Source organism: Centropristis striata, chromosome 11 (genome assembly GCF_030273125.1).
Source record: "Centropristis striata isolate RG_2023a ecotype Rhode Island chromosome 11, C.striata_1.0, whole genome shotgun sequence".
Taxonomy (NCBI): Eukaryota; Metazoa; Chordata; class Actinopteri; order Perciformes; family Serranidae; genus Centropristis; species Centropristis striata.
The window spans coordinates 18,446,786-18,461,132 of record NC_081527.1 but is presented as its reverse complement, the minus strand read 5'-3'; positions in this window follow the sequence as shown (position 1 = coordinate 18,461,132).

Here is a 14,347-nt window from a genome sequence, read left to right as displayed (position 1 = left end):
TCTGGCCTTTTTACCAGAAGAAGAAAGGACACTGTTGATTAATTTCGACAGAAAGGAGTTTGCGGCCTATAAACCATTTTAGAAATGACATGGAAGAAACTAATCACAGAAAATCCAGCAGCCTCGAAGACAAGAGAATATAAATGACAGGCTAATTAGTTTGGTTTCAGTCTGGTTCTGGATAGAAAGTAGTAGATGCTGTGCTGTGAACCACAGTGTAATGATGAGAGAGCTGGATTGCGAGTGTGGCACTGAGACCCAGAAGTTTCGGAAGGCGTGGGAGGAACGACAGCAAGCTCTCCCCCACAACTTGACAATGTTTGTTTCACCATCTGATATTTGACATAATGAGCAAAAGTACCCGTGTGTATGTTCATTTGTGCATGTGTGTGTGGGCTTGTACTTTGTTGTAGGCATAGATTGGGAAGGTGTTAATAAATTGGAAAAAGAAACTGAGCTCTCCGTCTGGTGCAAGGCACTACAAGTTCTGCTGTCAACAATCCCTAATCACTGGAGACAGGCCCTATTAAAGGAAACAGACTGAGATGTCCGGCCCTCACCAGAGCCCCCTCTGAGTGCAAATCATTACTCTTCGTGTGTTAAATAAAGAGATAGCTGAGGCCCCTCTCTCTCATCAGTGCAGGCCATTAGCCAGAGTAAATATGTACTGCTGTGACACTTAGGTTAACAAACAGTGCATAATCCAAAATCAAACTTAAAATTGGTAATTAGTAAAAAGAAAAATGTGGGAAAATGAAATAAAAATGATCAACTAGATCCATATTTTCCTGTTTAATAGACAGAGAAGAACCAAACCTAATTCAACACCAACCTTTAGCAATAATGTCTTTCTAATAAATTTGTATAAAGAATCTGGGATGTATTAATTAAAATTCAATCAAAGAAGGTCAAACATGATTCATGGAAAGTGTTTGATTTCTTAGAAAACTAATTTATTAATATTTACTCTATGCCTTTCACCATTTGTCATCTACATTGCTATGATTTAATTATGATAACTGGTGACCATTCATTTGGAGAGAAGAGGTTTTATGCTGTTGCTAATCCTACACGGGTACAGATACATCTTGATGCATTCACTGTGTGCTGCTGATTTTAATATTTCAGTGGTTAAAATAATGAGGCCATCTTTTTAAGGACATACATGTTTTACTAACAGGATCACCAAGGTTGTCTTGACATCCAGATGTAAGTACATGTGACAGCTGACTGCCTTGATCATCATGTCACAGTTAAAAAGCATGAATCTCGACCAATTCGTAATGAAACATTTACTGTCTTTCCATGTAATGTGTGTGTTAGGTCTTAGCGAAAAGATAGCTTTTAATATTTCCTGTGCACTGCTGGGCCATTCATATCTATAAACACATATCTGCATATGAATGCAGAATCTGTAGGCAATGCAGGCTTTGGCCAAAATGCAATCTCTTGGCCGTTATCTGCATATCTGTTGCCACTATAACCCCAGAAATTTTGGCCAGTTTCAAGATTGCATGGATATAAGTCATTCTGTGGTTTCTACATCAGAGAAACAGGTGTGTTTTCTTACAGACATACTGCACTGTTTTGAAAATGTACAGAACAGGAAGAAGGAGGCAGCAATAGACTGAGCCAGTTTTGATTGCTTCCCCAAACTTCTGGTTAAAAAGGGATTTAAAGATCTAGCAATCAGTCAGCCAGGCTGTATCACACATACCCCTCACTGCTTCACAGCATTCTGCCGATGGCATGCAATTGTGCAAAGAGAAATGCTGAAAGCTAAATGGAAATAACATTTCTCTGGAGTCTGTGATTTAATAATCAAGGAAAAACACAGCTGACAAGTTCTTCTCGGTGACATACTGTAGTGTTTAATGCAAAATCTGTCTTGCCAATGGTAAAAAAAATTTTAAAAAAGCTCCACTGGGGTAAAAAAGAAAAGGTACTATTGTATGTAAACATCATCACAGCAAATAAGTATAAGTTGTCAACTGCAACTGTAAACTCAAACATAGACAGTGCTTGCATGGTGGCTCATTAAATCCATTGATAGAAGCCTAATATTCCACGAATAATCTGAATAAAGGCCCAATTAGAATAATAATGGCTCATTTAACCACCCCAAAAAGAGGAGACTGAAGGAAATCTCGATGGATTTGAGAGAGGTGTTGTAAAAGCCTTGATAATTGGACTGACACCTAAAACACCTAAAAACCACATAAACACTAAGTGCGATCTTTTCTCTATCTCTTCTTGAATAAATACATTCTTTCTGCACATTAGTATAACATTCAGGGATGCTGCCCCCAGGAGGGACAAAAACATGTTGGTCTGTGTCTGATACAACTTTTTTGTTGGAAACCTTAAAAGATTAAAGATAAACAAGCCAGCTATTGTTAGCCACATGCTCATAACAACATGGCTTTCTATTCTATTCCTTCAGGGGGGGTGGAACCACCTTTGTTCAAGTCAAAAAGTTATATCCTAATACATACTATACGGTTGTAAAAATAAAAAAAAAGCTGTTTTGGTGAATTTAGGCTACAGACCACTGATCAAGGTTTAGGGTAAAAAAAACTTAATGGTAAGGCGCTATAAGAGACAGGTGGAACTTTGACAACTCTTTTTTTTAATACTTTATTTTTAAGTGCAAAGTTTTAGTGTCTTACAAATAAAAACAAGACATATTAACTAAACAAATCAGAACATTCAGGTCACCGAGGGAAAACAATCACTTTGTCTCAGGAAGAAAAGAAACACACTACAACATTGCTTCATGTAATGTAGGGCCACAAAAATCCATAGGTGAGAGGTAAAGAGGAGAGCCAGCCTATAGAGAGCCAGCACAGTCCAACCGGTCAGGAGAGGGAGTCCCTCCAAGGCAAGCCATCTTAACATCATTCACAGCACCAAGGACAAACAAAGCAGTATGAAAAGAAAAGAAAGGAACTGCTCTATTTTGTTTTCTCATTTACATACAAAAGCCATTTCAACCAATACGTTTTGGCTTTATTATGGTTCAATCTTAGAGAGAAAGTCAACATCTCCATTTCATGTATATCTTTTACAGTGGCTGACCACTCTCCCACCGTTGGCGGCTCTCTGTTAAGCCATTTAGGCCTAAAATGCCTGTAAAACCTCTGGGCGATTTTAAGATAACCCCCTAAAATCTGAAGTTTTTCTGGAAATTCAACAAAAGTGTCAACGCCTCCTAAATAATAGATTTTTCAGCCTCTGTAGCAGATAGATATGAAATTCAAAAAGTATTTGAGAGCGTATACCTGTGGCTTTCATGAGAAGTTGAGTTTATTTGTCCAAACCTTCAATAGTGTTTTTTAAAAAATCAACAAAGTCAGCAAATAGAGAAAAAAATGCCTTTTCGCCTTTTATTGAACAGGAGAGTTGAAAGAGACAGGAAATGGCAGTGAGAACTATACCCTCAACACATAGGGCAGCTTGCTCTACCAACTGAGCAGCGCTATTTTCAATCAAAAATGTAAAAATAAAGTGTCAGTACAGCATTATTTTAATAAAAATGTAAAACATAAAGTGCACTAGTATGACTGTATATGGACTGTAAGCTACTGTTTAAAGTTGTATGTGATGATGCCTGAATAAAAATACTATGCATAATATATTATCTATATTGAAATTACATTGGACTGTAAGCTACTGTTTATACCTGTATGTGATGATGACTGAATAAAAACCCTAGCATAATACTAATACATGCCTATTAGCAAGATGTAAAAATTATATGACCATTGGAAGAAATAGACATAGTTCTCATTAGCCTACTGTAATAAAAATAATAAGAATAAATAAGAATAATAATACATTTTATCTATATTGCACTTTTCAGGGTACTCAACGACGCATAAAGCAATATAAGAAATAAACAGTCATGATTTCTTATATCATCATCACAATCAATTAGTATTATTATTGTTATTTACGGTTTACTGGCGCTCCCTCCGTAGGTGGAGTCGTGGTGGCTAGCGGCGAGCTAACCCTCCGGATGGCGTTGATTAACGTGCGGTCCCTAGCGAGCAAAACTTTCATGCTGAACGACTTCTTTATCTCTCGGGAGTTGGACTTTCTATTTCTGTGTGAGACCTGGCTCTCTACCGGTGATAACACACCGTTCTCTGAACTTCTCGCACCGGACTGTAACTTCCTTTACTGATTTTTTGTCTAGGCTATTGGTGAAGTATGACCACTTAATAATTTGTGGTGACTTTAATGTCCATGTTTGCTGCGAGTCTCAATCTCTGACCCGGGACTTTCTGAACCTTCTCGATTCATTTAGTCTTAAGCAAGCTTAAGACTAAGCTTGTCCCCAACACACGAAAAGGGTCACACACTTGATCTTGTGCTGTCTTATGGCGTTTCTGCCTCTGTAACTGAAATCTGAGCCATGTCTTTCTCTGACCATTCCCCAATTCTGTTCACTGTATCAGTCCCAGACGCAGATAGTACCCCTAGTGTCTTCAAACAGATCTCACGCACAATTAACTCATCGACTGCTGGGCAGTTTTCGGCCGCTTTTAACAACTCACCCCTATATGGGCCGCCACTGGACATTATCTCTGAGTGTAGTGATGATCAGCTTCATTCTGCATTCTCATCAGCTTGCACTGACATTCTGGACTCTGTTGCCCCTCTTAAACCCAAACGCGCTAAAGCCCAGTTACCTCCATGTCTTCAGACGCTCCTGTAGGCAAGCTGAGCGCAAGTGGCAGAAGGACCACCTCCAATTGTCCCTCCAAATCCTCCAAAGCCGCCTAGCGGACTACCAACGAGCCGTTAAAACAGCCAATTCACAGGACATTTCCACCCTGGTCTCCAGAAACAGTCACAAACCTCAGTTTCTCTTCAGTACTCTAAATTCTCTCTTAAATCCTTGTAATGAACCCCCTTTTGTGCCCTCACCCGCCCTCTGTGAAAGCTTTCAAAAATTCTTCATTGACAAGATCGCAGCACTCAGACCCTCTGATATCTCTGCCAGCCCCCTTCCCCAGCCGGCTATCCTCGAGCAGTTTGAGCCCATTACCCTATCCTCCCTCTCCGATGCAGTCAGACACCTGCAGCCTTCCAACTGCCCCTCTGACTGTCTACCCTCCCGTCTACTTAAGGATGCTACAGTTTTCAACACAGTTGCCCCCTTCCTTCTACTGTTGATTAATTCCATCCTCTCCACTGGTTGTGTCCCGGCTGACTTCAAGTTGGCCATCGTGCAGCCACTACTAAAGAAACCCAACCTCAACCCCTCCATTCTCTCAAACTTCAGACCAATTTCTAAACTACCCTTCCTGTCTCAACTCCTCGAGCGAGAAGTCTATGTCCAACTGAAAGCCTTTCTGACCAATACAAAATCTAAGAAAAATTCCAGTCTGGCTTCAGAACAGCCCACAGCACAGAGACTGCACTGCTGAGAGTGCTAAACGACCTGCTCCTAGTCGTTGACTCAGGGAGTCCTGTGATCCTAGTGCTCCTAGATCTCACAGCACCCTTTGACACTGTGGATCACAGGATCCTGCTGTCTCGGCTTGAGCACCAAGTTGGCATCAAAGGCACAGCCCTGAAGTTCTTTCAGTCCTACCTGGCTGACAGGAGCTTCTCTGTCCTGCTTGGGGATTTCTTCTCCTCCGTTGCCCCCCTCACCTATGCGGTCCCTCAGGGCTCTATACTAGCTCCCATCCTCTTCCTATTATATATTTTACCCCTAGGGGACATCCTGGTCAAACATAACATCTCCTTCCACTGCTTTGCAGACGACGTCCAGCTATATCTGCCTCTTAAGGTTGATGGGCAGGCTGCACTCCAGCCACTGCTTGATTGTCTGGCTGACATCAGATCATGGATGGGTGCAAACTTCCTCAACCTTAATGAGAGGAAGACGGAGATCATTATTTTTGGCAAAACCTCTACGGCCTTCTCCATCGATGCCCTAGGCCCTCTAGCCTCCAACATCCAGCCTTCTGTCAGAAATCTTTGACAGTTGATTTTTGACAGTGGTTTTAAGTTTGAGCAATAGTGAGGAGAAGCTTTTTCCACCTGAGAACACTAGCCAAGACTAAAGCTATGGGCTTAAATTTGTCTCATTAATACTTGTAAACACACAGGGGGTGATCTACAAATATTTTTGATTTGCACACGTGTTTTGCTATCCACAAATATAAATTTCTAATTTGTAACTTGTATTTTGGTTTTTACAAATACGAGTGTACTTGTAAATATATTGTGTTTTTGTAAATACACAATTTTCCATTTGTAAAAACAAAAAAGCCATTTGTAAAACTGAAAATTCTGCTTGTGAAGTGTGACTCAGCATTTGTGGATCATTAATCACGCACACGCATCTCTTTCCTCACTTACGCATTTTTGAGACGTTCCTGTCGCAGATCCACACAGATCCACAAGCAAATAGCTCGTGATTCACAAATGACCTGCCCTCCTCACCAGTAGGTGGCAGTGTTGTTGTATGCATACAAATATTCCTTCCACAAACACAAATTTAGGATTTGTAACTTGTGTGTTGGTTTTTACAAATAAATGTCTATTCGTAAAAAAAAGCCATTTGTAAAACTGAAAATTCTGCTTGTGAAGTGTGACTCAGCATTTGTGGATCACCAATCACACACACGCATCTCTTTCCTCACTTGCGTATTTTTGAGACGTTCTTGTCGCAGATCCACACAGATCCACAAGCAAATAGCTCGTGATTCGAGAAGCCCCTGGCTGCAGCCTGCAGATCGGGGCGGAGCTCAACGGACATTGAGGTGGGTGGAGTCAAACGTTGAGCTGGGTGGAGTCAAAAGCAGTGGAACTTCAGTCGTTTAGCTCCGGTGGATTAATGTGAGGAGAACATTGCAAAACTTTTCAATTTAATCAGAGATAGAGGTGCTACATGTGATGATAACTGGACAGAGTTAATTATGGACTATTTCACCGCACCGGTAGGTGAGGAGACGAGATGAGAGAGAGACAGCGGGACCTCCGACTAGGACGCTAACGGTCCGGCTAACGTTAGCCAAGATAATGACGGAGAGAGTGAGTTGGGGGAAGATGAGGAGGAAGGTATTGCGCTCATGGATGAGCCGATGGTAGCATACAATGTCTCTGACTGTAGTTATCTAAACGAGGACGATGTTAAAGAGACTGCGATAGCTCGGGAGTACAAGTGGAGCCGCAAACTTCACAACAACAGCGGCGCCTTCTAGCTGCTGTTCACCGGAGGAGACGTGAGAAGACGCGACCTAGTTAAAGAGATGACTGAAAAATAAAATCACTAGAGCAGGCTAAGAAAGCAGCTAATAATGCTGTGGATAACTATAGTGTGTGTAACGTTAGTCCAGGTGTGTGTAGTCAGGTGTCTACTGTCTCCTATAAATTACAGTTTCATTCACTCAAAAAAGTGTTGTTTCTGAACATAATCCAGGCAGTGATGACCTTATCACCACACAACTGAGGCTAATTATTAAACAGTAATATACAAACATAATTTGTAGGAGACAGGTTTGCTGTGAGACACAAAGATGAGGAGATATTTAGGCTATAACAAAATAAACAGCCTAAAGTATGGTAAAAGTATAGTAAAAGTATTGTTTAAAAGATCTGATATGGTGAATCATAACCTGTATGGTGAATATGTTATGTTTCTGAATATGGGCTGTATTGAATCCTGTGCTGCAGTCTGTCTATCAGTGAATGATCATATTGAATCAATAATACAGAAATGATCAGGCCTCATTCAACAATGATTCAATGTGATTTAGCCAGCCCAAAAGGTTTGTGATGACTGGATTTTTCATTTATGCTATCTTATTTTGTAGATGAAAACATTTGGTCCATCTTGTGAAGCTCCATACGACTCTGTCAGAGGATACAGTTTGAGAAGCAGCAACACCAGAGGACTGCCTGCTTCCTTGATGCATGTGACAGTTTAATTATGAAATAATAATAAACAAATATGAAATAATATAAAATATATTCTGTATTATTATATTAAAAGGGCCATTGTCTGTATATATATTTTTAATTGTATGGATATGCACTTGTAAGTAACTGTAAGTAAATGTGTGCATGTGGCTCGATATTTAATATTTTATAAATATTATTTATATTAATATTTTTTAAGCATTATATTTAAATACCCATCATATATTCTGTATTACATCATATGTACAGTATATTTTTTCATACTTTGTCATTATTGTATTCCATATGTTTTGGATACTTATCTACATGGGCTTCTAGGCCTGTACTGTGTTGTGTATTGCTTTGATTTTTGAATTAATTGGTTTATGTTGTTTAATAGATGGGTTTTTTGCTTTGATTTTTGAATTTAGTAGTGTGTTATGTTGTTTAATAGAGGGGTTTTGCTGTGATTTTTAATTCAGTTATTCATGTTATTTTTGTAAATATGTTATCTTTGATTTTTAATTGTGTTCAGTTCAATAAAGATGATGTTAAAGTCACCTCAGTCTTTGATCTCTTACGTAAGTGGTATAACCTTATGTACAAAGCACATTCACCTTGTCAGTGTGTCTGACAGAATTTTTCTAGTACAAGTAAAATGTTACAAATGACACATCATAATAGCATTGTAAATTAGGATAGATAAAGTTTTAACATTTATCAAAATAAACGATGACCCATATTTTACTAGAATTCACTAAAGGCAAAAAAAACTCGACATTAGACTTCAAAAGGATGCAAACTATTTTAGCATGATGAAAATGGGAATGACAACAGCTTTTTAAAGTTTTAATGGCGCTTCAAACTCCCTTATTTGTCATTTGGTGCATTTCTTACATCAATATTAACATTTGCACAACAGTTAGTTCAACCTCCTCAACATTTAGTCATTTGTGCTCATCATATTAGCAGTTTCTGCTTACAACAAATTATAAATGCTTTTGGACATGCATTAATTGCTTTCATACAACTCTCTGCTGTTTTATAACATTATCATTGCTTATGTCATGTCAGTCAAAATTAACTATACTTGTGAATGCTGAATAGTCATTCCATATAAAACTAATAGTCCTCATTTCTTTACTTGAGTCATTACAAACAAAAATATAAATATATATATGCTCCTTATTTGTTTATATGCGGCCAGTAATAACAACCGAACGGTGCTTCGCGCTGTCATTAATAAGTGGTGCCGTTGAGTAAATCTAACATACTCCTCCAGCTCAACGTTTGACTCCACCCACCTCAACGTCCGTTGAGCTCCGCCCCGATCTGCAGGCTGCAGCCAGGGTTACTTGCGTAGATCTGTGTGGATCTGCGACAAGAACGTCTCAAAAACACGCAAGTGAGGAAAGAGATGCGTGTGTGTGATTGGTGATCCACAAATGCTGAGTCACACTTCACAAGCAGAATTTTCAGTTTTACAAATGGCTCTTTTTTACGAATAGACATTTATTTGTAAAAACCAACACACAAGTTACAAATCCTAAATTTGTGTTTGTGGAAGGAATATTTGTATGCATACAACAACACTGCCACCTACTGGTGAGGAGGGCAGGTCATTTGTGAATCACGAGCTATTTGCTTGTGGATCTGTGTGGATCTGCGACAGGAACGTCTCAAAAATGCGTAAGTGAGGAAAGAGATGCGTGTGCGTGATTAATGATCCACAAATGCTGAGTCACACTTCACAAGCAGAATTTTCAGTTTTACAAATGGCTTTTTTGTTTTTACAAATGGAAAATTGTGTATTTACAAAAACACAATATATTTACAAGTACACTCGTATTTGTAAAAACCAAAATACAAGTTACAAATTAGAAATTTGTATTTGTGGATAGCAAAACACGTGTGCAAATCAAAAATATTTGTAGATCACCCCCTGTGTGTTTACAAGTATTAATGAGACAAATTTAAGCCCATACAAAGCTTACCTGCCTCAGAGTGACCTGGAGAGAACTATCCATGCCTTCAGCATATCACAACTGGACTACTGTAACGCTCTCTACACTGTTATGGATCAGTTGCAGCTTCGGCGCCTGCAGTTGGTCCAGAACTCAGCCACCCGACTCCTCGCCTGCACTAAAAAACATGATCGGGGCAGATCACCCCGGTCCTCGGATCCCTCCACTGGCTCCCTATAAGTCACCGCATTGACTATAAACTTATTCTAACTGTTTACAAATCCCTCCATGGTCTGGCCCCTACATACCTGTCTGACCTTCTCCACCACACCCCCTCCAGAGCTCTACGGTCAGCTGACCAGCTGCTGTTGGAGGTGCCCAGGTCCAGACTAAAAACAAGGGGCAACAGGGCCTTCTCAGTAGCAGCCCCCAGACTCTGGAACTACCTCCCCCTCCACATCTGTGCAGCGGAAAGTTTTTCCCCCGGCACGTGCTAGGGAATAGTGTCCCCTAGTAATCCCAGTGCTTTTAAAATTATCCCATCTTCTTTTAATTTATTTTAAATTTAATTTTGTTTTGTTTTGTTTTTTGTTTGTTTCTTTTTACCTTTGTCAATTCTGTATATTATTGCACTTTTTGCACTTTTATGTGAAGCACTTTGGTGCGGCTCAGCCGTCTGTAAATGCGCTATATACTTTGACTTTGACATTAGTCGTCTTCTGCCATGATTTTAAAGTTCTGGAAAAGTCCCATGTTGCATTGCGACACTCCCACATGTATTCTGATGCATTTTATTGGCCAAGAGACCAAAAATAGGTGAAAAAAACTACAAATACTACAAAACGACGTATCCGCTTTCCCGGCTTTAATGGTAGAATAACGCAACAGCGATCCCAGTTTTAATGGTAGAAATGCGGAAATGCTTTCCCGGCTTAAATGGGTTAAGCCATTTTCTTGTTATTGGTTTCTTGCCAGCTACCAGTAGTATCTTTAGAAGGTATTTATCCTGGGACGTAAGGTCAGTTGGTAGATTGCACTGATATACAGTTTGGAAATTATACTCCATGTCAAAACCGAGGATTGAATTTATTTCTTTGACTACATATAGCCAATAGAGTTGAATTACAGGACAGTACCAAAATATGTGACTGTGGTCAGCCATCACATTATTACAATGTCTCCAACAATGCCCAAATTCTGCTATGCCACTCTGTAAATATTTTCTTCTTGGGGTAATAAAAAACCTTATAACATTTTTCCATGCATATCACTTCCTTCTCCCATTTACATTTGATATATGATGATGACATTTTTTTATAAAGTTGCCGGCAGAAGTATATTCTGGAGACCACTTTCTTATGGATTTTTATGACGTTTTTGAGGGGAGACCAGTCTCGCTTGTAAATATTAGTGAATAACTTTTATCTAGCGTCCATGCAAACAGTTACATTAAAATATATTTTTTAGAATGATTTCAATTAGGTTGAAGAGATATTGTCCATATAACTGCAGCTATTGTTCGGAACAATGTGACTGACATTCTCTGAGACATTCTCATAAGCTTGTGTCAAGTATAATAAAAAAAATATATATTAAACTGACTGAATCTGTATGACCAATGAAGAATTGTATTTACAAAGGATCAAGATGGGCTTGTGTCTGTCGATATCAGATGATGTTAGTTTTCTTTTCTCCAGTCCAAGTTCCCATTTAATCTTGACAGCTTTTACTTCACGGTTAATGTGTGCTGTTGAATGTGAGAGCTTATTGGTTTGTGTGTAAGTGGATTTGGCTGCGACGATGACCGAAGCTCAGCACCAGAGACCTTTCAGACAACACATTTGAGGCCAGAGAAAGCCAGCTCTGACCGCCAGTCAACTTAAAAGCCATTTAAACAAACAGCACAGTGAGAGATGCAGGAGGAATATTGACTCGTACTTTCCTCGGGGGACGGCAGAGCAGAAGGAAAGAGAAAAATGTGAAAGAAAGGAGGGAGATACAGGTTGTTTCCATCTACCTGAAATACTTGGGGTTGTTAGACAAGACTTCTGGAGAAAAATAGAAAAATGATAGTTTCTCCTCTGAGAGAAAAGTGCCAGCAAGCTGCAAAATCATAGTCATTACAGCGTGTGGAAACAGAAGGACTTAGTCTATTCCATTACTGAGAGACTTTACCGTCCCACACCATATCTGCTCGTCACTAACTCCATCCATCATATCCTTTAATGTTAGCTTTGCAGGATAAGCAATTTAGGAGGACAAAAAGGGCAGCCTGTGTTAATTCCGCAAAGCTCCAAACTTTTAATTAGGACAAGCCACGAAACAACAACAACATTAACAATAGAATACGAAACAATAAAAGGGTAATTATCAGGAAGCCATACTCTTGCTGCCAAGAACACCATAAAACTAATTACCGATGTCTGACAGCAGATGGTTTGGGGGTGGCAAGTAAAACTAGTAAGGTATATGTACATCAGAGGATGTGCTTGTGCACGCGTGTAAAAAGAAGAGGTGTTGATACAAACTAGAGTCTTATTTGTAGTTAGCCTGAGTCCATGTCTTTATTGCAGCAAAAAATGCATTCGGAGTGACAGGAAAGTGGAGTGATTGACAGTTTCTCTTCAGAATTCAATTAAGGCAACAGGCTGGCAGCATGTTTGGCGAGCTCTAACAAGAAACACCTTTCCATTATTTGGATGGTAGATGAGAGAGCAGACATTAGAATCACAGAGCGCTGGCTGGATGGGACTCTCATGAACTTCAGACTAACCAGACTTGTCCGGCACATTTTAATTGCCTTCAGATGTTATGAAAAGTGGCCAGCATGGGTTCAAGTGGAGGTAAGGAGTCAAGGAAAGGTCACCTAATGTGTCAGTTAAAGGGAACAAGCAAACATGGCCCAGTGAAAGCAAACACCCTGGGAGTGATTTCCAGTTGACATAAAACAGTTTGATGTACACCATGTCAAACTATTAAACCCTGTCCTGGTGACCCATGCAGCTCAAAGTCTTCTCTAATGGAGAGACATATTTGTTTTTGACGGAGTAGACTAATAACACATTGGCAGGTCAGCAGACATTCTAACAAAGTCGGTGCTTCATTGAGTTTAACACTGCAGAGAGTTTATCCATCTTGCTTTTAAACGTCCGTCTTTGTTCCTTATATGGCCATATCTGCAGATTGGAAGAGGGGCACTACTTATTGAGTTTCAGGACTGATCGCTCAGACCCATTTAAAAGGCTGAACCTGGAACATGTTGAGGACACCACTTTATATTCCTGAAAGCATCATGGCTGCATTCCAAAAGCACTGGAATAAATGTAATTAACAATTATGGTCTGCCCTGCTTGACATCTCATTATTTGAGCTTTCCTGATGTCCTTCGCCTCTCCTGCCCGCATCTTTTTCTCGCTGCCACGGAAATGTTTTTAGCCAGTCAAAACACACAATGGCTGCTGGGGCGGGGGGGTGAGACTGACAGGAGTCGAAGGGAATGCTTGTGTTTAAGTACATTTTTGGCTTGTGCTTCAAAACGGAGGGTTGAAAGAATTTCCAGCAAACAAGTGGATTAGAAAATCCATTTGTGAGCCCTGACACTGTGCTGCCTGCTGATATTCTGACATAAAAAGAGTAGGTGGGTATGTGGTATGCACACATCAAACACACAGTCAAACATGCCTGTCTGCGGCAAGCCATTAGGCCCAGGTGAAGTGGCTGATGGATGATATCTCTGTCTGCCTCAAATCGTTCACATCCAGCTTAGTCCGGAGCATGACTGGATGAGGTCTTGTAGAACTTCTCAAAGTCACAGAGTGAGCCGACGGTCTCAACTAGCTCACCTCTGAGCACGGTGACAGCAACATTGCTTTTATTCCTGTGTTGCTGAAATTGCTTGAAGTTCTTGCTTAACATAATGATATGCTTGAATTTTACATATCAAACACATTCACCGAGCTAAGAAATGGATCCAAGCAATGTGCATGTAAAGGCATGTCTTCGCTCTTAGTTTATATATTTAGTGTATTCATGTGTCTTCTCATTTACCAGTCAAAAACATGATCCAATAACACCAACTGGAGGACATGGTACAGTGTCAAAATGATATAGCAATTTAAATCTGAGGACATATACCTGAGGTATCTGCAGGCTAAGAAAAACCTTGTCACTCACATTAAAAATCAGGCTAACACTACTCACCGTCATCGGCCATGTGCATCAAAGAAAAATTATGCATGACTGATGAAACTCTTGCAAAATGAGTTTTAAGCACACTACACTGAGTAGACAGAAAGCAGTTCGAACATGGTCATACAGAAGGCACTTCAGCACTCCAGACAAGCTCACTCTTTGATTTCGGGGCAACTCCACTTAAAAACTAAATTATTCAGTCTGTTTAGGAAAAAAAGCGCGCCTTAAGTGTGAGAAAGGACTGGGCATTCAAAAGAGGCCACAAAACATGG